The sequence below is a fragment of the Hypanus sabinus genome, chromosome 14, assembly GCF_030144855.1.
Source record: "Hypanus sabinus isolate sHypSab1 chromosome 14, sHypSab1.hap1, whole genome shotgun sequence".
Taxonomy (NCBI): Eukaryota; Metazoa; Chordata; class Chondrichthyes; order Myliobatiformes; family Dasyatidae; genus Hypanus; species Hypanus sabinus.
In genome coordinates, this window is record NC_082719.1 from 25154868 (window position 1) to 25180512 (window position 25645).

Genomic DNA, 25645 nt, shown 5'->3' on the forward strand with positions numbered 1-25645 from the left:
CTGTCATGAACATTTTCAGCAGTTTTCCTGAAGTGTCAGGTGAGAATGCCAATACTGCCAACACAGGGAGCGGATGGAGCAAATGGGAAACATTTAAAGGAACGTGGAATGAACATAGGAAGGAGAGAACAATGAATAATGTTGATAGATTTAGATAATGAAAGGCAAGAAGAGACTGAAAGTACGCATGGAGTACGACCAAAGGATGCCAGCTAAAATATTAGATTAAACTGCAAAATAAAAAAAAATCACTTAGTTTGAACCCAAATAGAATTTTGAAATTTCGGTGAGCTTATCTTCAATAAGCCCGAGAGGTGTGATGTAACTGATGTGATAGCGAAATTCATTTGCATATGCAGCAAAGCAGAACATTGAACTCTCTCTCTAGCTGCTTCCTGGCCTGCTGACTGTTTCCATCATGCTCTGCTTTAATTACAGATTTCCAGCATCTGCACTTCCTTAGTTTTCATTATACTTTCAGAGTGTTTATCAGCTGCAGCTGTTTGCGAGTATCTACTTTCATATGTCACTAGTGCCTGTGATACACTGAGAAAACAGGGATACTTACAGTACGTCAGAAATTCTGGCTTTGAGTTGGGCATTTAACACTATTGTCCCACTCTCCTTGGTGAACAAGCTGCTACTCCTTGGTCTAAATACACCACTGTGCGACTGGGTGTTGAATTTCCTATCCAACCTGAGGCTATCAGGAAGCACAACCGCTCCTCCCTCCCCATCATCCTCAACACAAGTGTCCCCCCCACCCCCCAAGGCTGAGTGCTGAGCCCATTGCTGTACACTCTGCTCACACGTGACTGGTCAGCCAAACACACAAGCAGTCTATAGTCAAGTTCATCAATAACATGACAATGGCGGGGCTCATCACCAACGATGAGATGGCCTACAGAGAAGAGCTCGAGGCCTGGTGCTAGCCAAATAAACTCTTCCTTAATGTCAACAACAGAAAGGAGATGGTCATTGACTTTCAGAAAATCCACACCACTCACTCTCCTCTTTCCGTCAGAGGCACAGTAGAGGAACCTGCCAGCTGCTTCAACCTCTTGGGCATGCATATGTTGCCCAATATCTCATGACCTCAGAACACATCATCCACAGTCTAGAAAGCTCACCAATGCCACTTCTTTCTGGTCTATGCACACTGATACTCCAGAGTAGTAACCTCTGGCTTGCTGCCTGTGGGGGCAAGATAAGGATCATTTAGTGGATGAATACATGGCTAAAGTTTGGTGCAGAGGGCAGGGTTTCAAATTTCTAGATCATTGGGATCTTTTCTGGGGAAGGCAAAACCTGTAGAAAAAGGACAGGTTATACTTGAACTTGAGAGGGACCAATATCCTAGTGAGCAGCCTTGCTCGAGCTGTTGCCAAGTGTTTAAACTAATTTGGCAGGAAGATGAGTCAAGAGCAGTAGGGCTGAGTATAGGGCACTGGTATATAAAAAGATGCAGTGTGCAGTGTGTAGTGAGACTGTGAGAATGGACAGGCAGATGACAGGGCAAAAATTGCAGTCACGGGGATGAGTTAAAATATAACAGGGCCAAATCAAAAAGAGCGGTGAATACAGGACTGAAGGTGTTGTATGTGAATGCACACAGTATATGGATAAAGGTAGAGGATCTTGTAGTGCAGTTAGAGATTGGCAGGTATGATATTGTGGTCATTGCTGAGTTGTGGCTAAGAGTTCATAGTTGGAAGCTTAACTTCCAAGGAGGCACACTGTTCTGAAAGGACAGGCAAGTAGGCACAGGGGGTGGAGTGGCTCTGTTGGTAATAAATGAAATCAAATCCTTAGAAAGAGGTGACATAAGTGGGAAGTGTAGAATCCTTGTGGGTTCTAAACTTCAAGGGTTAAAAGAACCTATGGGAGTTATATACAGGCCTCCAAACAATAGCCAGGATGTGGGCTAAAATTACAAGTGGGATAGAAAAGGCATGTAAAAAGGACAATGTTGTGATAGTCATGGGGGATTGCAAAATACAGTTACTAGATTGGGAAAGGCCCTTTGGGGTTGGATCCTGAGAGAGGGAATTTATAGAATGCCTATGAGATGGATTTTTAGAGCAGCTTGTGGCTGAGCCCACTAGGTGAACAGCAACTCTGGATTGGGTGTTATGTCAGGACCTAGATTTGATTAGGGAATTTAAGGTGAAGGAACCGTTAGGAGGCAGGGATCATAACATGATAGAATTCACCCTGCAGTTTGAGATGGAGAAATAAAATCCGATGTATCAGTTTGCAGAGGAGTAAAGGGAATTACAGAGGCATGAGAGAGGAGCTGGCCAAAGTTGATTGGAAGGAGATACTAGCAGGGATGAAAGCAGAACAGCAATGGCTGTGGTTACTGAGAGCAATTTGGAAGGTGCTGGAAAGATACATCCCAATGGTGAAGAAATAGTTTAAAGGGAGGATGAGGCAACCATGGCTTTCAAGGTTGGTCAAAGACAGCATAAAACCTAGAGAGGGCATATAATATAGCAAAAATATAGGGAAGGTAAAGGATTGGGAAGCTTTTAAAACCCAATACAAGATATCTAAAAAAAACGTAAAGAGAGAAAAGATGAAATATGAAGTTAAGCTAACCAATAATATAAAAGAGGATACAATAAGCTTTTCTCAGATATAAAAAGAGTACAAGAGAGAAGAGAATGGAGTTTGGACCACTGGAAAATAGTGCTGGGGACGTAGTAGTAGGGGACAAAAAAATGGCAGATGAACTCAATAAGTATTTTGCATTAGTCATCATTGTGGGAAACACTGACAGAACACCAGAAATGCGAGGGTGTCAGTGTCAATGTCTTTGCTATTAAAACGAGAAGGTGCTTTAGAAGATTAAAGGTCTGAAGGAGTCATGGTCCAGTCTGTTGACTCCTCATTTCAGTTAATTTCCTTTTCCCCGTGTTCCACCGGGCTCCTTGAATAGGGCACCTCATCCTCATTCAAACCGGCAGCATAAAATCTCCACTTTACATCTACTCACTGCTGGTCCGTCACTATAGCCACTGTGGCTAAGCTCATCCTGGGACAGCTGAGAATCATAGACTCTAAGTTGCTTCGGTGCCTGTGGCTGCTTAATGAATTCAGTTGTTTTCATGTCCAGCTGAGTTGCCGGCCATTTTGCTGCTACTCTGAGTCAAGATGCGAATTTTGTCATTTTCATGTCCGGCTGACATTTGCTGGCTGATTGTCACCACACTGAGCCAAGATACAAATGGACTGTCATTGTTTGGTTTTGGTCATCTCGTTTCCAGCTGAGTAGGTCTGGCTGTTTGCTACTACACCAAGTTAGGAATTCTGTCCCTTCGTGTCCAGCTGAGTGATTTCCTGCTGTTTGCTGCTTCATGAGCTACTCAGTGTCAAGATGTGGGTTGTCTGTTGTTGTTTGGTTTGTTTGCATCGTTTCCAGCTGAGTAGGTCCAGCCATTTGCTGCTACTCCAAGTTGGGTATTCTGTCTCTCCATGTCCAAATCCAAGTTCAAGCCCAGGCTCCTTGTCCAAGTACAAGTCCAGGCTCTGGGTCCAAGTCCAAGTCCAGGATCCGCGTCCAAGTCTAAGTCCAAGTCCAGGATCCGTGTCCAAGTCCAAGTCCAAGTCCAGGCTCCAGGTCCAAGTTGCTCCTGTTTTTTGCCCTGCATCCTCGTCCATGTAAACATTCTATCCTTGCTCTCTGGCTTTCCTGGCAACTACTAATAAACACACTTCTGTTAATGTTATCTACGTATCTGTGTCCTACACTTCAGTTCTCCTCAGTCGCTCCGTGTAACAGAAGATAGATAAGTCACCTGGACCAGATGAGCCACACCCCAGTGTTTTGAAAAAGATAGCTGAAGAGTTTGTGGAGGCATTAGAAATAATCTTTCAAGAATCACTAGATTAAGGACATGTACATTTGAAGAAAATTCATTGTTTTATTCAATTAAAGTCACTGAACAATACAGCACTGATACAGGCTTTTCATCTCCATGAGTCCATGCTGACCACAGTGTCTGCCCAACTGCTCCCAATCTCCTGCGACTGGACTGTACCCATCTAAATCCCATCCTTCCACAAACCTATTGAAGTGCTTCTTACATGGCCCTATTGTACCTGCCTCAACCACTTCTTTTGGTGACTCACCATCCTCTGTGTGAAAAAAATTTGCCTTTGAGGTCCTTTTTATATCTTTACCCTCTCACCCTAAGTATACACCCGTAGTTTTGGACTCCCCTCTCCTGGGGAAAAGACAGTTACTTTCTCTACACCTCTCGTAATTTTAAACATTTCTATAAGATTGCCCTTGATTCTCCTACGCTCACAGAAATAAAGATCTAGCCTGACTAACCTTTCCCTTTAACTCAGGCTCTCTAGTACTGGCAATATCTTCACAAGTCGTTTCTGCACTTTCTTTAGTTTAATCATATCTTTGCTATATCAGGGTGACCAAAACTTTACACAGTGCAGCCTCAAAACCAACTTATAAAACCGTAATAATATGTCTGAATTCTTTTTAATTACACTTCCTAATGCACAACCGTTTATAGTATAAGTCTTATGCTGATTTAACTGTACAGAATTGAATTGTATTCCTTGGCCCACTTCCCTAATTAATCAAGATCCCTTTATAATTGATGATAATTTTCTTCATTATCAACTTTCCCTTCTCATTTTGTGCCAGTCATCCACAAACTTACTGATCAAGCCTTATGCACTCGTATCCAAATCACTTGTATAAATTATGAATTATGAGGGTTGTGGGGCTGGCCCACGTGGTACCCTACTACTCAACAGCCTCTGCTCGGAGGAACTATCTTCACCACCGCCCTCTGTTTCCTATCTTCGAGTCTATTTACTGGGCGATTCCTTCCATAAGTACTGCTGTTAAATCTTCACTTTTCAAAAATGCTACACCCCTCCTCACCTATCTGTACTCCTGTCATGCTATTTACATCTGTATCCAGGAATATTGAACAGCCAGTCATACCCCTCTCAGGCTTGCTTCTATTTTGGATATAACATACTCGTTCTCAGGAACAATCCACACTCTTGGTTCAGCTGCCTTACTTGTTAAACCTTGAACATTGAAATAAATGGAGTTTAACCGAGTATTCCTTTCCTGAGCACCAGCTCCTCAGTCAGATATTCATCTGGCATATCCTTCTATTTCTGACATTGCAAGCACATGGCCCCTGCAAACACACAGAGATCACTACCCTTGAGTTCCTGCATCTTACTTAACCACCCCTCACCCTCCCATACCTGTTCTGTTGGGCCTCACCCCCACAGTCTGCCTATCTCGTTTGTACCAACATATACAAAGTCCTCTGGCTGTTCGCCCTCCCTCACAAAAAATTTCTGCACCCAGACATCCTTGACCCTGGCATCTGAGAGGCAACACCCCATCCTGACATCTCTTCTGCAAGTACAGAATTTCATGTCTGTCCGCTTCACTACTGAGCCGCCATAGACTATAAAGCACTCAAACAGAATTAGGCCATTCAGCCTATCTACACTACTCTGCCATTTGATCACAACTCACACTACTGCAAATGTGGCCTGAAAATGATCTATAAAACCTCAACATTCCATCCTTGCTTTTAGATTACAGTCCTCTTGAAATGAATGCTAGCATTGCATGTGCCTTCCTTACTAACAACTCAACTTGCAAGTGAACTTTTAGGGAATCCTGCACTAGGACTCCTTAGACTCTTTGCAACTCCAGTTTCTGACTTCTGCTGGTTTAGAAAATACCTGCTTTTTTTCTTTCTTTCACAATAAATGACGTACAGTTCCCTACACTGTATTCCATCTGCCATTCCCTTCCCCATTCTCCTAATCTGTCTCCGTGTTTCTGCAGACTCCCTGCTTCCTCAACACTACCAGTCCCTTGACCTATTTTTATAGCATTGGCAAACTTGACCAAATCATTAAAACATGAAAAGCCCCAGATCATACAAGCAGAACACCAATCATCACTGGTAGCCAATTATAGAGGGCCCCATCTATTTTCACTCTGCCTTCTGCCAGTCAGAAAATCTTCTGTTCATGTTAGTATCTTTCCTGTAATACCGTGGGCTTGTATCTTGTTTAGCAACCTCATGCATGGCATCTTGTCAAAGGCCTCCTGAAAAACCAAGTAAACACATCCCCTGACTCTTTCTTGTCTATCCTGTCTGTTATTTCCTCTAAGAATTCCAATAGTTTGTCAGGCAAGATTCCCTCTGAAGGAAACCATGTGACTTTGGAATATATTATCATGCGCCGTCAAGTATCATGAAATTGCATCATTAATAATGGATTTGAACATGTTGCCAACCACTGAAATCAGGCCAAGATTTCCTGTCTTTTGCCACTCTCCCTTCTAAAGGTGTGGAGTGATAGTTGAGATTTTTCAGAAGCATTCCAGAACATAGAACATAAATGAGTACAGCACAAGAACACAAAGTCGTGCCAAACCAGCTAAAAAGTAAATCAAAAACACCCAAGCACTACTCCCTCTTACCCACATCTTGTCCATATCCCTCCACCTTCCTTACATCCAAATGTTTCTTAAAAACATCTAATGTATTTGCTTCTACCGCCATACCAGGCAGCGCATTCCTGGTATCCATAAGTGTCTGAGTAATAAACTTACTCCTTATATCCTCTTTGAACTGATCCCCCCTCACCTTCAATGCATGCCTTCTGGTATTAGATACTTCTATCCGAACTGAAACTCCCTGCCAACTATATCTACTCCTCCCATAATGTAAACCTCTGTCAGATCTCTCATCAGCTTCAAATGTTCACCAGAGAAAACAACCCAAGTTTATCCAGTTCTTGTGATAACACATGCCCTCTAAACCAGGCAGCATCCTGGTAAACCTCTTCTGCACTGTCTCCAAATCCTCAACATTCTTCCTATAGTGGAGTGACCAGAACTGTGTGCAATACTCCAGATGTGGCCTAACCATAGTCTTATAAAATTGCAACATAACCTCTTGTCCTTTCAACTTAATACATTGACTAATAAAAACAAACATTCTATAAGCCTTCTTCTTCTTTAACCTCCTTATCAGCCCGTGTAGACCCTTTCCAGGAGCTATGAACTTGGACTCCAAGATCTCTCTGCTCAGCAGCACTTGCCCTTGCCTCAGGAACTTGCCATTAACAGTGCACTGTCTCATTGCATTTGCCCTACCAAAATGAAACACCTCACATTTATCTGGGTTGAACTCCAACTGCCATTTCTCAATCCATATCTGTAACTGATCTATGTCATGCCTTTTTCTTTACCAGTCTTCTGCACTATCCACATTCCACAAGTCCTGGTATCATCTGCAAGATTACTAATCTACCCATCTATATTTTCATCTGGGTCATTTACGTACATCACAAACAGCAGAGGTCACAGCACAGATCCTTGCAGAACTCCAATAATTACAGATCTCCAGCTTGCAAAAGTCCCTTCAACCTCTACCCTCTGCCTTCTATGCGCAAGCCAGTTCTGAATCCAAACAGCCAGTTTGCTGCAGATCCATGCATCTTAATCTTCTGCATTAGCCTCCAATGAGGGACTTTATCAACTGAGTCATTATTGAAAGATCATTATTAATGCCTCCACAATCTCTTCAGCCATCTCTTTCAGAACCCTGAGGTGTAGTCCACCTTGTCCAGATGACTTGTCTTCCTGTTGTTCTTTCAGCTTCCCATGAACCTTTTTAGTAATAAAGACTACATTCACATTCACTTCCTCCCTCAGGCACTCTTGAATTTCTACCATGCCGCTGGTGTCTTCCACAGTGAGGGCTGCAGCAAATACATACCGTATTCAATTTCTCTGCTATTTCTTTGTGTCTCCTGTTCCTATCTTTCCAATGTAAATTTCTACCAGTTCAATATTCAGTCTTTCCTCTCTTTTACTTTTTGTATATCTGAAAAGAATTTTGTTATCCTCTTTTATATCATTGACTAGCTTATCTTCATATTTCATTTTTACACTCCCTATTGCTTTTCTAGTTCCCTTCTGTTGGTTTTTGAAAGATTGCCAATCCCCTAGCTTCCCAATAATTTTTGCTATATTTTATGTCCTCTGCTTTGCTTTCATGTTGACTTTCCTTGTCAACCATGGTTACCTCACCTTCCCTTTAGAATGCTTCCTCTTCTTTGGGATGAATTTATCCTGCATCTTTCAAATTACTTCCGGAAACCCCTATCACTGCTGCCTGCCATCTCCCTGCTAGTGTCCCCTTCCAATCAATTTTGGCCATCTCCTCTTTCCTGCCCCTGTTGCTTCCTTTACTCCATTGTTAACGCTGATACATCTCAATCTGCAGTGTGCAATCTTCTATTTTGTGATCATTCCCTTCTAAAGATTTCCTTACCTTTAGTTCCCTAATCAAATCTGATTCATTGTACAGCACCCAGTCCAGAATTGTCTTTTCCCTAGTGGGTTTGATCACAAGCTTGACTAAAAAGCTATCTCATAGGCATTCTACAAATTCCTTCTCTTGGAATCCAACATCATCCTGGTTTCCCAATTTATCTGCACATTCAAATCCCCCTTGACCATCATAACATTGTCCTTTTTACATGCCTTTTATATCCCACATCCTGGCTACTGTTTGAAGGCCTGTCATCAGGGACTTTTTACCCTTGGAGTTTCATAACTCAGTTCACTAGGATTCCACATATTCTGATCCTATGACATATCTTTCTAAGGATTTCTTTTCACATTTTACTAAGAAAAGCACCTCTCCCCCTCAGCCCATCTGCCTGTCTTTCAATACAATGTGTATCCTTGGATGTTAAGCTCCCAGCTGTGATCTTCTTTCAGACACATCTCTCTGATGCTCACAGCATCACACCTGCCAAAGTCTAACCATGGTGCAAGAACATCTACCTCATTTTGTATACTGTGTACATTCAAATATACCTTCAGTTCTACATCTACTACTCTTATCTTCAATTTTATCAACATGTTGTCAGACGTTAAATTCTTCTACATTTCTAAACTTCTTTTGTCTTATTTTTCATATTTGAGTTTTCAGTAACCTCTCTTGCTCTCTCCTTTATCCACACTCTTCCAAGCTGTTGAAGCCACCCACTACCGTTTAGGCTAAAGTCCTATCCAGAGCTCCAGTAATGTGATTTGCCAGGACTCTCGTTTCAGCATATGGAGCCCGCCCCATTGGAACAGCTGCCCTTCCACAATACTGGCGCCAATTTCCCACGTCTCCCACACCGATCTTTGAGTTACACATTTTGCCCTTTGACCTTATTAACCTTCTGCCAATTCAACATGAAATTCAAAATAGGACCTACATCAGTGAAAGCTAGTTGTGTCAAAATGTTCATCAAAATGGAACTTCATTGGACTAGAGTCAATGAAAGCCTTCAGTTATATTGTTTTAAAACAATTGCTGTCTTGATTTTAAACATCACAACTTTTTCAAATTTTCCATGAACTAATTTATCTTTGTTTTAGTTGCTTACTGTAACCTGCATGTATTCAAATGTGACATTTTCTGTCCTGTATTGACCATCCTTTTTTCAGGTTTGTCTCCATGTTGCTTCAAGTTAAATTCTTATCCCTTTCTAAGTGTTTTGCCTTATTCTTTATTCTGGAGTCTTTAGTAACATCTCCTGCACTCTCCTTCCCCTTTACTTTATCCATACCTTTCCAAGCCTTTGAACCCACTGCCCCACTACTTAGTTTAAAGCCCTAATCCCAGTGGTCGTTGTGCAATTCACCAGGACCCTGACTCTAGTCCGCATTCCTCTCACTATCACTGTCTGACTGCACACTTCCTCTCGGGTCCTCAGAGCCATTCACCATCAGAAGTGATTACTGCTGCTGGACCTGAAACGACGTCCTCTTCAACAATATCCAAATGAGTATACCTGTTAGTAGGGAGGCAGAGTGAAGATATTCCTCTACCAAAGGAGTTGTAAGGCACTGCTTGCCCCTGATATCCTGTAAGTCACCCTTTGGCAAGGTGTAGCACCTGCTTAGTCACCCTGATCAGGGTTATGTGAAACCATCAGAGCATATGGCGGATGGCCAGAGGGGCAGCTGGTGCATATCACAAGTTCTGGCTATACGACCACTGATGCCAGGCAGACAATCTCTGAAGAATATTGATAATGGCTGGGATCACTCAAGCTTGTACAGACACTGCCCAGAAGAAGGCAATAGCAGACCACTTCTGTAGAAAAAGTTGGCCAAGAACAAACATTGTTAAGACCACGATCACCCACAGCATACGACATGGCACAGAATGAATAAATGAATGAATGCTTGTTAGTGAGGGGAATGGCCACAGCAAACCCTACAGAGTGCCTATACCCTCTCTTTTCCTGGTGGTCACCCATTTACCTGAAGCCTCAGTAAAGGTTTCAGGTTAGAGGTTCTCAGCTTCCTAGATGGCTCTGAGTATATCCAACTCCAGCTGCAGTTCCTTGATCTGGTCTGTCTGCTCAATTAAAATTAGTTTGGTTCCACTCCCAGTCTCACCAGGATAGAATATCAAAAATAACTTCTGTAATTATGCACTCTGCAACGTGAAGACACTGTTTATAAAATTGTATAACATGATGTTTTAAAGCACTGTTACTTTTTACATGTGTATAGCAATCAATTGATCATAGCAGTCAAAATTACTGCTATAACATGACTGATCAGAAAGAAAGATTGAAGAATTGTGTTTTAAAGATATCTTGATAGTTGTTGCAGCATTTAACTGACCCAGTACAAAAGATTAAACAGGGAAGTTCCATTCTGTAGTTCATGACCTCTTGCAGAATAAATAATGACAATTTCTGCACACTTTAAAGTTTCATTTCCTTTCTGTAGACAAGTAGATCAGATGACTTATTTGCTCATTTACTGGTGTCTGTTCTTTTGTTTCGGTCCAGGAAAAGCCATAAAGAGGCAACCTGACACCTTGAACTTCTTAACGTTGTACTAAATAATTGTTTGCAAATAAAGATCCAACATCTGGGTAGTATTCTGGTTAACAATAACAGAAAAGAACTGTAGGGCAATTTGTTTGTGATGAGTTTCGAATGTTTCCAGCTGTTGTTTGTTTAAATGCAGTGTCTTCAACAGTTTTATTTCTCTGCTTCTGGCAAGTTAATGGGATGAGTAACAATGTCACTGAGAAAAATCTCACTCAAGCACCTCATAAAATGCTGCCAAAACTGCTGGACATGCAGTTCAATAACCTCTCAGACATTTATACACAGTCTGGTCTGACTATGGCAGCCTTCTTTGGAGTGTCTCTGTGAAATATGTCTTAAATTATTGGTTTCAATGTCTCAGTAATTCATGCCGCACATATATCTTAAACAAAGTAGAAGAAAATGATTACCTGGCACAAGCAAAAACATCAATTTTGTTGAATACTGAATGAATATTTATCCATGTATATGTTAAATCACCAACAAAACATTAACGGTCAATGAACGATGATCATTCAGTTGCTTTCAAATCTTCGTGCTCCCAGTAATTACCATTCTTGAAAATACTTGTCATTGTACCATTCTGATAATGAAAACAAAGCTTATAAACATGATAATATTTAAAAAATGAAGGTTGCCATATTGCTAATAGAGTCTGAATCATGTTTAATATCACTGGCATAGGTCATGAAGTTTGTTGTTATGTACAGCAGTACATTGCAATACAAAAAACTGTAAATTACTTAAGTATAGATATAGTAAAAAGTTACATTAAGTAAATAGTTCAAAAAAGAGTGAAAAAAGTAGTGAGGTAGTGTTCATGAGTTCAATGTCCATTCAGAGATCTGATGGCAAAGGGAAGCTGGCTGTTCCTGAGTCATTGAGTGTGTGCCTTCAGGCTTCTGTGCCTCCTGCTAGATGGTAGAAATGAAAAGAGGGCATGCCCTGGGTGATCAGGGTCCTTAACGATGGATGCCACCTTGTTGAGGCATCACTCATTGAAGATGTCCTGGATGCTGGGGAGGGTAGTGACCACGATGGAGCTGACTGAGTTCACCATTTTCTGCAGCTTTTTTCAATTCTGAGCAGTGCCACCTGCCCCCACAGCAGACAGTGATGCAGCCAGTTAAAATGCTATCCACAGTACATTTGGTGACACACATACCAAACCTCCTCAAACTCCTAATGAAATATAGCCACTGTCATGCCTTCTTTAAAACTGCATCAATGTGTTGGGCCCAGGATAGATCCTCAGGGATGTTGACACCCAGAAACTTGAAATTGCTCACCCTTTCCTGTACCGATTACTTGATGAGGACTGGTGTGTGTACCTTTTCTGACATCCACAATCAGTTCTTTGGTTTTACTGATGTTGAGTGCAAATTTATAGATGGCATTTGAGCTATGTCTTGACACACAGTGATGGGTGTAAAGAGAGTAGAGCAGTGGGCTAAGCACACACCCCTGGGGTGTGCCAGTGTTGATTGTCAGTGAGGAGGAGATGGTATTTCCATTCTGACTGTGCCCAGACTGTGGTCTTTCAGTGAGGAAGTCAAAGATCCATTTGCAGAGGGAGGCCCAGGTTTTGAAGCTTTTTGATCAGAACTGAAGAGATGATTGTGTTAATAGATTAACATAACTGGATATATTCCCAATTATCAGGTGCAATAATAATAATTTTGCATTATGAAGCAATACAAAACTATCAGATACAATTCACTCATATTCTGCTGTTCTGAAAAGCAAAAAAAAACACAACGGAAGGTTCTGTACCTCCCTCCTGAGAGTAGTTATGAGGACACGGCATAACCTGGGTGATGGAGGTCTATAATAATGGACACCGCCTTTTTGAGGCATCTCTTCTCATCTCTTCTTGAAGATGTCCTGGATCTTATGGAGGCTAATGCCCATGGTGGAGCTAACTAAGTTTATGACTCTGCAGCTTCATTCAATACTGTGCTGTAGTACTCCCTTCACCACCCCCCCCCCACATTCCAGACACTGATGCAGCTGACATACAAAATCTCCTCTAACTCATAATGAAATATAGCCACTGTTGTGCCTTCCTTATAGCTGAATTGATATGTTGGATCCAGGTTAGATCCTCAGAGATATTTAACTTGAAATTGCTCAGTCTTTTCAATTCTGATCCTTTGATGAGGACTGGTGTGTGTTCCCTTACCTTACCTGTTGTGATGTTCACAATCAGCTCTTTGGTCTTACTGACACTGAACATGAGGTTGTTGCTGTGACACTCAACTAGCTGATATATCTCACTCCTGTGCACCCTCTCGTCACCATCTGAAGTTCTGCCAACAATGGTTGAATCATCAGCAAATTTAAAGATGGCATTTGAGCTGTGCCTAGCCACGTAGTCATGGGTGTAGAGAGAGCAGAGCAGTGGGCTAAGCACATATCTCTGAAGTGATGATATTCAACGCTGGTTCTCTTTATGAAAAATTATGTTCTCAGCCAATTTTTATGCTGTCTCTGGCATTCCCAAAGCATTAATTGCTTCAGTTACCCATCACCTGCAATTACAAGAAGTCTGCAGAGGACACGTATTTATTATTTAAATAGGAATGTCACAATCAGAATCTTACAACCTGGACATAAGGCAGATTTATACATTTCAGCATCTTTATATCTATCACAAATAGACAGTCAGTATTCCCAGTCACACCCATGTTGTACATTGGGAGGTAGTAGTAGGAGTGTGGATACTCCAGTTGAGTGTGACATTGCCTGAAGGGCTTGTCTATTGGTGGGTTCTCAGGTGGCTGATCCTGGATCCACATATTTAGAGGGGTTTCCAGACCACGCAGTTCAGCCCTCTTGACATGGGACTTGATCTGGGATGTTAGGGTAGAGTCCCTTAATGGAAAATGCCTCTGCATGACTTTGTTGCACATGGAGAGGCTGATGCTTGGGCATCAGTGTTTGCTGAACTTCCAAGAAAGAGATGCTGCACAAAGCTTTATCATAATTACAGCACCAGAAAGAAAAAAAAATCAGGAAATGACAATGAAAGAATAATTGGATATAATAAACAAATCTGGAGATCACTCTGTATTATATTGGGAAAAACAGAAATATGTTTTTATTCACATCCTGCAATTTATGAGACTTGCCCATTGTAGATATCACACTTCACACAACTCTTACATTCTTGTGAAAATGACTAAACTGGAACACATTTATAACAGAAAGACTAGCAATTCTAATTTAAGTTTTATTTGTCCACTGCATGAATATATTTGCACAGAATCAGAATCAGGTTTAATATCACTGGCATATGTCATGAAATTTGTTGTTATACTGCACCAGTACATTGCCATACATAATAATAAAAAAACTGTAAATTATGATCAGAAGGCTATGTACATATTAAGAAAAGTTAAATAAGTAGAGCAAAAAGAGAAAAGAAAAGTAGTGATAGATCCTCGGGGATGTTGACACACGGAGGTTGAAATTGCTCACTCTTTTCACTTCTGAACCCTCTTTGAGGACTGGTGTGTGTCCCTTGTCCTACCTTTTTTGAAGAAGGATCTTCAGACTGTCCTTGCTGTGGTGGTGAGAGCATACAGCAGAATGGGACTGACTGTCAATACCACCAAGACAGAAGTGGCTTGCCAGTGCAGTGCTAGTGTCCCACTCACCCTACCTGCCTTCACTGTTGGTGATGAAAAGCTGTCAGTAGTGCCATCTTTCAAATATCTGGGGAGCATTCTCTGAGGATAGCAGCATTGACAATGACATCCAGAGCCGCATTTAACAGGCATCAGCTGCCTTTGGGAGTCTTCAGCGTAGAGTCTTTCAGAACAGGAGCCTTCGTCCCTCACAAAGGTCGCGATATACCAAGCAGTCTGTGTCACCACCCTGCTTTATGGCCGTGAAGCTTGGGTAACCTACAGCCGTCACATCAAGTCCTTGGAACACTTCCACATAAGTTGCCTTCAGCGCATCTTGGGAATTACCTGGTGTGATTGGGTGCCTCACACTGAAATACTTGTCAAGACCAACTGCAGAAGTATTGAGGCCATGATCACCCAGCATCAGCTACAGCGGCTGGGGCATGTGATAAGGATGCCCCCATGTCGATTAATGTAAAGCAACCCTTAGGAGACAGTGTTCATAATATGATTGAGTTCAATTTGAAATTTGATACAGAAAAAGTAAAGTCTGATGTATCTGTATTTCAGTGAAATAACGGAAATTACAGTGGTATGAGAGAGGAATTGGCCAAAGTAAATTGGAAGGAGCTGCTGGGCAGAGATGATAGCAGAGATGCAATGCCTTAAGTTTTTTGGAAAATGAGGAAGGAGTAGGATAGATATATTCCAAAAACAAAGCAATATTCCAATTGCAAAATAGTACAATGCTGCCTGACAAGGGAAGTCAAAGCTAAACTAAAATCGAAAGAGCAAAGCAAAAATTAACAAGAAGATAGTGGATTGGGAAGCTTTTAAAAACCTACAGAAAGCACAAACAATTAGGAGGGAAAAGATGAAATAAGTACTTAAAAATAAAAGAGAGATGAACGTGGATATGGGACTGCTAGAAGATGAGGCTGGAGAAGTAAAAACAGGGGACAAGGAGATGGCAGATGAACTAAATGAGTAGGTTGCACCATTATTCACTCTGGAAGACACTAGCAGTGTTCCAGGTGTTGAAGGGTGTGAGGGAAGAGAAGTGAATGCAGTTACTTTTGTAAGAGAGAGGCTGTTGAAAATGCCGAAAGACCTGAAGATATGTAAGTCACCCGGATCAGATCAACTGCACCCTAGGGTTCTGAAGGAGCTAGTGGTAGAGATTGTGGAGGCATAAGTAATGATTTTTCAAGAATCATTGCACACTGGTATGGTTCCAGAGGACTGGAAAATTGCAAATATCACTCCACTCTTTAAGAAAGGAGGGAGACAGAAGAAAGGATCAGTCATGATTGAATGGCGGAGTGGGCTCAATGGGCCAAATGGCCTAATTCTGCTCCTATGTTTTATGGCCTATTTGGTCCTTTCACCACAGAAAAGATCACATTACAAGCAGTGATTAAAATTCACTGATTTGAGAGATCAAGGAAATCACTGCTTAACGCAGGATAAATGTGGGTAATGTACAGTGATACAGTGGGTTGTAACTTGGACCATCAAAGGGAGAAATGGTTTCCAGTCTAGATAGTTAAAGAAACTGATTACTTTGACCCATTAATTGGCACACATACAATCATTTGGGAACCTTTTTATATCTACAAACATTTGTATTTATTCCTTTGAAATCCATTTTATCTTTTTCCTTATTAATAATTCATTAACCAAAGACAAACTTTTCTCAACCTTTGAGAAAACCTTTAAGTGGTGGCTTGAATATGGTTTTGGGATCAGGCAATCAGAAAGAGCCTGGTTCAGCCTTACAGGAAGGCATAATGATGGTTATGACAAAGGGAAAAGGTTGCTTGATTTAGACCATAAGACCATGTGATATATGAGCCAAAGAAGGCCATTTGGCCCATTGAGACTGCTTTGCCATTCAATCAATGGCTGATTTCAAGAAGTACATAAAGTCAGACCAGCCAAACAATACTTATATCAAATATTTTGTCAGATCTAGAGCTGATGTTGTCCTGAAGGTTCTTTGGAATTCAGGAATGAGGTGACAATCGTATGGTTACAGCCAATTTATCAGATGTTCATTGAAATATCGCTCAGACAGAGTCAGCCTGTACTGTACCAGCAAACAAGACTAGTAAAGAAATAACAAGTAAATTTGAGCACATGCTTTTCTTTTATACTGCAAACCCATCTGAGTTAGTTTAAGTACTGACTGGGTCAGACTTCAGCTTTGCTGACAAAGACAGGCATATAATCAAATATACTAAAACTTATTAAAAATGTACAAACAGGTGATTATATAAACAAACAACAGAAAGAATGCTAAAACTACATAAAAAGCACAATGACCTGGACCCTAGTCCAACAACTCTGAGCTTATTTCTGCAACATTTGCAGCAATAGATTATGGGAAAAGATTTTTGGGTCACAAAATGAGGCAGTGCAAACATCTCTCTCACTGGTGAATACTAAAGCAAAATATTCAGTAAGAGCTCTGCTACCTCCTCCAAACTCCAGACACATGTTTCCACTTCTATCCTTCATTCTAGCCATTCTCATGCTCTTCACATACAAGGTGTAGAACACCTTGGGGCTTTCCTTAATCCTATACAGAATGACCTTCTCATGCCCCCTTCTAGCTCCACAAAGCCCCTGTTTGAGCTCCTTTATGACCACCTTGTAAATCTCTAGAGCCCTGTCTGAGCCATTCTTTTTAAAAAATAAGTAAGCTTCTTACTTCTTCTTGGCTAGATGTTCTTCATCTTTTGTCAAAAATGGTTCCTTCACCCTACCATCCTTTTCCTGCCTGAATGGGACAAACCTATAAAGAACTTTATGCAAGTGCTGCCTGAACAACTTCCACTTTTCAGTTGTGTGTTTCCATCTGTTCCCAATTTTTGCTCCTGATTTCTTGCCTAATAGCATCATAATTCACCCTCTCCCAATTAAAATGCTTTATCCCTCTCCAAGGCTATGGTAAAGGTCAGGATGTCGTGGTCACTGTATCCAACGTTACTGAAAGATCTGTCACCTGACCTTGTGCATTGCCTAATACCAGATACAGTATAGCCTCTCCTCTATTCAGCCTGTTCATATATTGTGTCAAGACTCCTTCCCAGACACACCTGACAAACTCCACCCCATCTAAATGTTTTGCACTAAGAAGATGACAATCAATATTAGGGGAGTTGAAGTCCTCCATGATAACAACCCTGTTATTTTTGTACCTTGCCAAAATCTGCTTCCCAATCTATTCCTCAGTATATTCCCAATTGAGTGATTGCTCTGTCAATGTTTCAGGCTGAAACCCTTCAGCAGGACTGGAGAAAAAAAAGCTGAGGAGTAGATTTAAAAGGTGAGGGGGGGACGGGAGAGAGAAACACAAGGTGATGGGTGGAACCTGAAGGGGCAGAGGATGAAGAAAAGAGCTAGAAGGTAAACTGGTAAAAGAGACAACCAATTTAACAAAGTTTATAGATACTGTGATCACAAGAAACAGATCGGAGACTGGGGTTTCTGCAGCAAATTGAGAACAAGGGTGATGAACTTAAGAGTATGGATCAGTATATGGAATTAAGGCATTATAGCCCTTGCATTTACAGGGCATGATTTGCCATAGGATGTTCTGGGCTGTCTCTTTTCCCAATTTACAAAGTATTCCAAGGGCATGAATGTATTACACAACTGCAGTATAATGTCCCAACTCCTAACTTAAATGCCCTGGCTGGCATGTTGTAGTTTATATGGTCATTTAAGATCATCTCCCATCACAGTTTCTTTGAATAAGGTTAAAGTTACTTCCTAATCTACCCTTAAAAGTCATGATTGATTCAGTGCGAATGCAAACACCAAGTTATAAAGGAAATTTGATAGAAAAAAGTTGTATAAACAACTTTTCCAGTTCTTATAATAAATCTGGACATTATGCAATTAGTATGTGGTACATTGTGATAATAGTAACAAGGGTAATCTAGAGAGAGATTGGTATATGATCCACATTTCAAATATTACAAATTTCAGGAGTTTGTTCACGCAGGTGAGAATTCATTAACATCAGACTTTAATAGTAAACAAGTAAAATACATTTATATAGTTATAGTACAGTGTATACAGTACTAATCTGGTATATTGAATCTTACATCTATGTTCCTTAGCTTCCCAATTTCCAAGTGGTATTGTCATTTAATAGACCATTTCCTTCAGAAATAGATAGTGGTGATGTCTTCTCCATTATGCAACAAGTGTCTTATAATAACAGCTTCAAATGCTACCCATTGAACCAAGCTGAGATCGTAGATGACGTTTTATGGCATTAATAATTCTGGTACCACAGTCAAACATTTTCTGGGTATAGCAGTTAAAATGGTAATTATGCACTATTACATGGGATCAGCTAAATAGCGAAAGGTGTGGTGGTTTTAATTTCAACATTTTAATGCCTGGACCATTTGTCTCTTTTCCAGTGCCTGAACATTAACCTGCTCCAGAGAAAATCACTCTCTTACTTGAAACCATCAATATCTTAGTCATGCCCCATTCTCTGCATCACAAGTAGGTAGTACCGAGCCAATGTGAAAGCCCTTCTCTCTCTCTCCCCTCTCCTCCTCACCCCTCTCCCTCTACAAGAATACAAATTCAATCCGATGTGTAAAAATCTTGTAATTTTAGATGCATACATGAGGAAGTAACTTGAAATGAGCTACTAGCAAGTCTATGACTCAGACTAGATCAATGGTAAAGTTAGCGAAATGCCATCTAATGGAGACAACAGAAGTTGCAGATGCTGGAAATCTGGTGCAACACACGAAAAGCTGGAGGATCTCAGGGAGTATCTGTGGAAATGATGAAGGGCCTCACAAAACATTGACTGACCATCTTCTCTATAGATGCTGCCTGACTTGCTGAGTTCCTCCAGCACTGTGTGTGTTGATGCCATCTAAAGAAGCAGCATTTGCGTATGACATGAGAAGCTGGCTAACAAGGAAAGTCAGGGAGTAAATTTTAATTGGCAGGTCGGATTCAGATGATTGTGTGACCAGTTCAAGATCTTGGATCAACTGTTTACCTAGTTTGTGTAGATTCGATATGTCAACTAAAAGTTGGACAAACTTCTATAGATGCACATTGAAAAGTATCCTATCTGGTTACATCATGACTTGTATGGAAAGACCAAGGCCCAAGAATGGAAAAGCAAACAAAAGGTGATAGGTGTGGCCCAGTCCATCACAGGAAAAACCCTCCCCACTGTTGATTGTATCTACAGGAAGCATGGCCACAAAAGAGCAGCATCCATTATCAAGAACCCCCACCTCACAGGTCATGCTCTCCTCTCACTGCTGCCATCGGGATGGAGGTTCAGGAGGATTAGGTCCCACACCACCAGATTCAGGAGTAATTATTACTCTTCAGCCATCAGGCTCCTGAACCAGTGTGGATAACTTCACTCAACTCAATACTGACTTGATTCCACAAACTTTGGATTTTCTTTCAAAAACTCTATAAATAATTTTTTCTGTGTTATTTGTGCATGTATGTATATTTTGTATTTTCAGGTTGTTTTTTATTTGCTGTTCATCTCTCTTTGTTTATGTATAGTTTTTCATTGATTCTATTATATTTCTTTGCTCTACTGTGAATATCTCCTAGAAATGAATTTCAGGATAGTAAATGGTGACATACTGTATGCATACTTAGATAATAAATTTATTTTGAACCTTAAACTTCTGCTTATTTAACCTCATGATCAAAAGTGTACATGCCAGAGTGCAATCAATTGTTGAACTGGTGAAGAGACTTCAATCTGTCATTGGGTAAAACATTACAATACTTAGCCATTTGGCCATGATATTAGTCACTAACTCACACACAGTGCTTTCATGTTCACTGCATATTACAGAGCAATCAGCTTCAAGTTATTGAATAGAAATTCGTCCACACAGATAACAAGGACTAGAAAAATAAGAATTTTTAATTAATGGTTTATCTTGTTCCTCCATCCAAACACAAGAATTTAAGCCTTGCATGCAGTGGTACAGTTGGAGCATGCAAGATAATTTTCATGATTAACTTTCTGCAGCCAATGAGAAGTCTTAACCATATCTGAGATCAATATCCGTCCCTCTTCCCATTTTTCTTACTACAATCTCAGATTAGCCACATTGCCCAATTTTTTTAGGCCTGTGAAACAGGCACCAGGAAGAGGGGTGTGGGTGTAGGAAAGGTGTTCAATAATACCACACAGTATTGTCAGAAACTTGGCCCCAGGTAATGGATGGTAATTTTATTCATTACTTTAAGGCTCTATAAACTGTCCTTCTAAGTTCATTGTTCTAAAAATTATTTTAAAGTTCATGGATTGTATGGAGCAGGAGGCTTCCGTTAAGCTAAGTATGGACAATTGGCCATCACCTTGAGAGATCTTGGCCAAGTGCAAATGAATGCTTGCTGGAACTTCACTAACTGAAGTTCCTAGGGCTGAATTCCAATTTTCATCCAGGACAGCTTGGTCAAAGTTCTGGACTCTATAGACAGATCCACCATTGGTTGTGAAACCAGGGGCAAGCTAAAGTTTAGATGTGAAACAGCAATTATATATTCTGAAATTGAGTATTTTGCTGGTGAAATTGTTTGTCGCAATTTGCCCTAGAATTGAGAAACTCTTATGTAAATTGAATATTACAGCTCGGAGGTTAGTAAACAAACATCTTGGTTGTTGACTGTTTCCAGAATGGCTACTTTCATGCTATGGGCAAGGCATTGAGTTCAAGTGGAAATGTCTGGTATCACCAGTAAGCACTGTTATCAACATTCACTGCTGCTTATAACCTCCCACACCCCACACTCCATCCAGACATAATGTCCTATCAAATGATGCAGGACAGGACACTACACTGTGCTAGTGAAGCAACTTCGGACAGAAGTACAAATATTCTCATTCTAAGAAACTAATTCAATGCTTGATGGTCTATGGCAGTGAAACTATGGAATAAAAGTCAATATTTACTCACCTATTCACGAGCATTCTGTTTAGATCAGGGGTTCCAAAGCTTTTTTATGCCATGGACCAATTCCATTAAGCAGGATGTCCATTGACTCCAGATTGGGGACTCCAGGATCAGATCTATCTTGTTAACTAAAGCATCAATGTTGCACAGAAGATCGTCCAACTTCATGCTGTTTCCATAACAATTTGTTTTTTTTATCTGTCAGGGTTGTTAGCCCAGAGCTGAGCCCCTGAATTTGGAAGGCGGGTAGGCCGCTCTTCGTCTGGCCTCTACCCTTTGGCATGGGGGTCCTTACCGAGAATCTTAGCACAAGGCCCTGACTCCAGCCAACATAGCTCTCCGGGTCAAGCCTCCAAATCCTATGGTGAGGTTGTGGCCCTCCCGGAGGTCAAGTTTTAAAACTGACTGGTTATACTGTACCTGTTGATGGTCAACTTGATTAAAGTAGCGACAGGGAGGTAAGACTAAACAGGCTTTGACTAAAGCCATCTTAGCGGGAATAAAAGAAATAGTTACTATCATACATACAGTTGACGGGTTACATAAAAACTGAAAGCTTGGTAACTCTCCAATTTGCAAAACCAAAACATCATGAGCTAAATGTGGAGAGCAGGTGGTCTAATTAGCAAAGAGCTTGTTGCATCTGTAATGTACAATCTCGAATACAGTTGATGACAGCATGAGTTTAAAGTTAAATATCTAGTTTGAAGTTAAACATTTGCTTTAGAAGAGTTGTCACCGCAATATCCGAAATATATCAGACAACACCAAGTTACTTCCTTCCGCTACTTAAGTGTGCTCCTTTCTTCCTCTAGATGTTCCACATCTCATGTCAACCATTGCTTCTCCACCACACTATCCTTTCCCTGCTTCAATGGGCAAACCTATCCAGAACCTCCAGCAAGTGCTTCCTAAGCTACAGAAGCATAGCAATTAGCATCATTCTATTGTAGCTTGGGGCGTCGGAGTTCAGAGTTCAATCCTGATGTCCTCTGTAAGGAGTCTCCTTGTGGAATGCACTGTTTGTCTCCAGGTCCTCTGGTTTCCTCCCACAGTCCAAAAATGTACCGGCTAGGTAAAAGATGTATCGGAAGAGGTAAAAGAAGCTCAGAGAGAAGCTGTTTTTTTTTAATTATTCAGGGCAAAGAGGCTAGACTCCACAGGTGCGTGACGTAGCGCGTCAAAGGTTTAAAAGAAAGACCGCCATATAGAAAGAGTGGATTGGGACAATTTGTTTTATGGGAAGGATGTAATAGAGAAATGGAGGTCATTTAAAGGTGAAATTTTGAGGGTACTGAATCTTTTTGTTCCTGATAGGTTGAAAGGAAAGGTTAAAAGTTTGAAAGAGCCATGGTTTTCAAGGGATATTGGAAACTTGGTTAGGAAAAAGAGAGATATCTACAATAAATAAAGGCAGCATGGAGTAAATGAGGTGCTCAAGGAATATAAAGAATGTAAGAAGAATCTTAAGAAAGAAATTAGCAAAGCTAAAAGAAGATACGAGGTTGCTTTGGTAAGTAAGGTGAAAATAAATCCAAAGTGTTTCTACAGTTATATTAATAGCAAAAGAACAGTGAGGGATAAAATCGGTCCCTTAGAGAATCAGAGTGGACAGCTATGTGTGGAGCTGAAAGAGATGTGGAGCTGAAAGAGATGGGGGAGATTTTGAACAATTTCTTTTCTTCAATATTCACTAAGGAGAAGGATATTGAATTCTGTAAGGTAAGAGAAACAAGTAGGGAAGTTATGGAAACTATGACGATTAAAAAGGAGGAAGTACTGGTACTTTTAAGGAATATAAAAGTGGATAAATTTCAAGGTCCTGTCAGGATGTTCCCTAGGTCATTGAGGGAAGTTAATGTAGAAATAGCAGGGACTCTGACAGAAATATTTCAAATGTCATTAGAAATGGGGATGGTGCCAGAGGATTGGCATATTGCTCATGTGGTTCCATTGTTTAAAAAGGACTCTAAGAGTAAACTTAGCAATTATAGGCCTGTAAGTTTGACGTCAGTGGTGGGTAAATTCATGGAAAGTATACTTAGAGATGGTAAATATAATTATCTGGATAGACAGGGTCTGATTAGGAACAGTCAGCATGGATTTGTGCGTGGAAGGTCATGTTTGACAAAAATAAAGATAAAGATGGAGGTGCGCATGGACGCAGCGGCCCCTCATGAAGCGATAAGTGTATCTTGTGTTTGTTTTGTTTGTCCTAGATGCATAAAATATAGTCGGAATGTGCTCGTTAACATCAGGGCGTACTATGTTGGAAAAACTGACAAGTTCTGGTGTGACATGGACAGTTTACACCGCTATGGACTACTATCCGCTACCAAGCCGGTTGCTTCCTAAGGGAGGAGGAAGTGTGAGAGAAGACAGAGGAGGGGTAAGAGGGCCGGCATCCATGCTAGGCTAAAAGCTAACCCCACCAGGCCAGTGGTACCGTCCCTCCTGCTCTCAAATGACTGCTCCATCGACAACAAGCTGGATGAGCTGCGTCTGCTGAGAGAACCACGCAAAGAATTTAAAGACTGCTGTATGTATGTCTTAACGGAATCCTGGCTCCATGACAACATACTGGACACGGCGATACAGCGAGAGGGAATGACATCATTTCGTGTGGACAGAGAGGCAGCTAGCTCCGGCAAGAGCCGAGGAGGAGGTCTGTGTATTTATATAAACAAAGACTGGTGCGTGAACGCTAAAGTAGCTGCTAAACACTGCTCACCGCTGGCTGAATTTCTCATTGTGAAATGCTGGCCGTTCTATCTGCCGAGGGAACTCACCATCATGCTTGTGGCAGCTGTTTACGTAGCTCCCAGTGCCAATGCTGAGGCTAATGCTGACGAAGCACTGGGAGGACTACATGAATCCATCAGTGAGCTACTGACTGCACATCCTGACAGCTTTGTGGTGATTGCTGGGGACTTTAACCACACCAGCTTGAAGACCGTGTTCCCCAAATTCCTGCAATATCTGGATTTCAAAACCAGGGGAGACAACACACTGGACTTGGTTTATAGAAACACAGGCATACAAATCAGCCCCCCGCCCCCATCTTGGCCACTGTGACCACATATCAGTCATGTTAACAACAGCATATAAACCACTGCTTAAAATTGTGAAAGCAGAGAAAAGACAGGTAAGGGTCTGGCCAAAAGGAGCAGCCTCAGCACTACAAGACTGTTTTTTGCACACAGACTGGGACATATTCAAGACAGCAGCCTCCTATGATGACCATTGTGTTGAACTACATATACCTGTCTGGACACGCCCCCCCCCCCCCCCCCCCCCCGCTGACTGCTCCAGTGGCTCCTCCCACAGACCCCGGTATAAAGGCAATTGGAGACACTGCTCCTCCCTCAGTGTCCAGGGTGTTGTGTGGTGGTTGCTTGCTGCTTGTTCTTTCTTCCAGCCAATAAAAGCCTACCTTAACCCACGTCTCCGAGAGTTATTGATGGTAACATAGACTTTGAGGAGTATGCGGAGGCAGTAATCAGCTACTGTGATGAAAACCTTCACCACACGTGGTATGCCAATGTGAAAGAGCATTGACGTCAACCAAGTTGTGTTGGGTCTTGAAGGTCATTAAGGTGGATGTCACCAAAGCCTGATGGAGTTTTCCTAGGTTATTGAAAGCAGCAAGAGGGGACATTGCCAGGACCTTGACAAATGGTGGATGTGGAGGGGATATTTCCTATGATGGGAGTAGCCAGAACTAGAAAGCACACCCTCAAAACTGAGAGGCGGCCCATTAGAACAGAGGTAAGGTGGATTTCTTTTAGCCAGAGAGTAGTAAATCCGTGGAATGCTCTGCCATGGACTACAGCGGAGGCCAAATCCGTGGGTATATTTAAAGCAGAAATTGATTGTTTCTTGATCTGTCAGGGCATCAAAGGATATAGTGAGAGGGCAGGAGTATGGGGTTGAGTGGGATCCAGGATCAGCCATGATGGAATGGTGGAGCAAGCTTGATCGATTCAGTGACCTAATTTTGCTCTAATGGTCTTATTTTCATCAGAAAAAAATGTGAGGTCCTAGAGGAATGGGGAGTAGCCAATGTTAGAGTCATAGAGTAATAAAGCACAGAAGCAG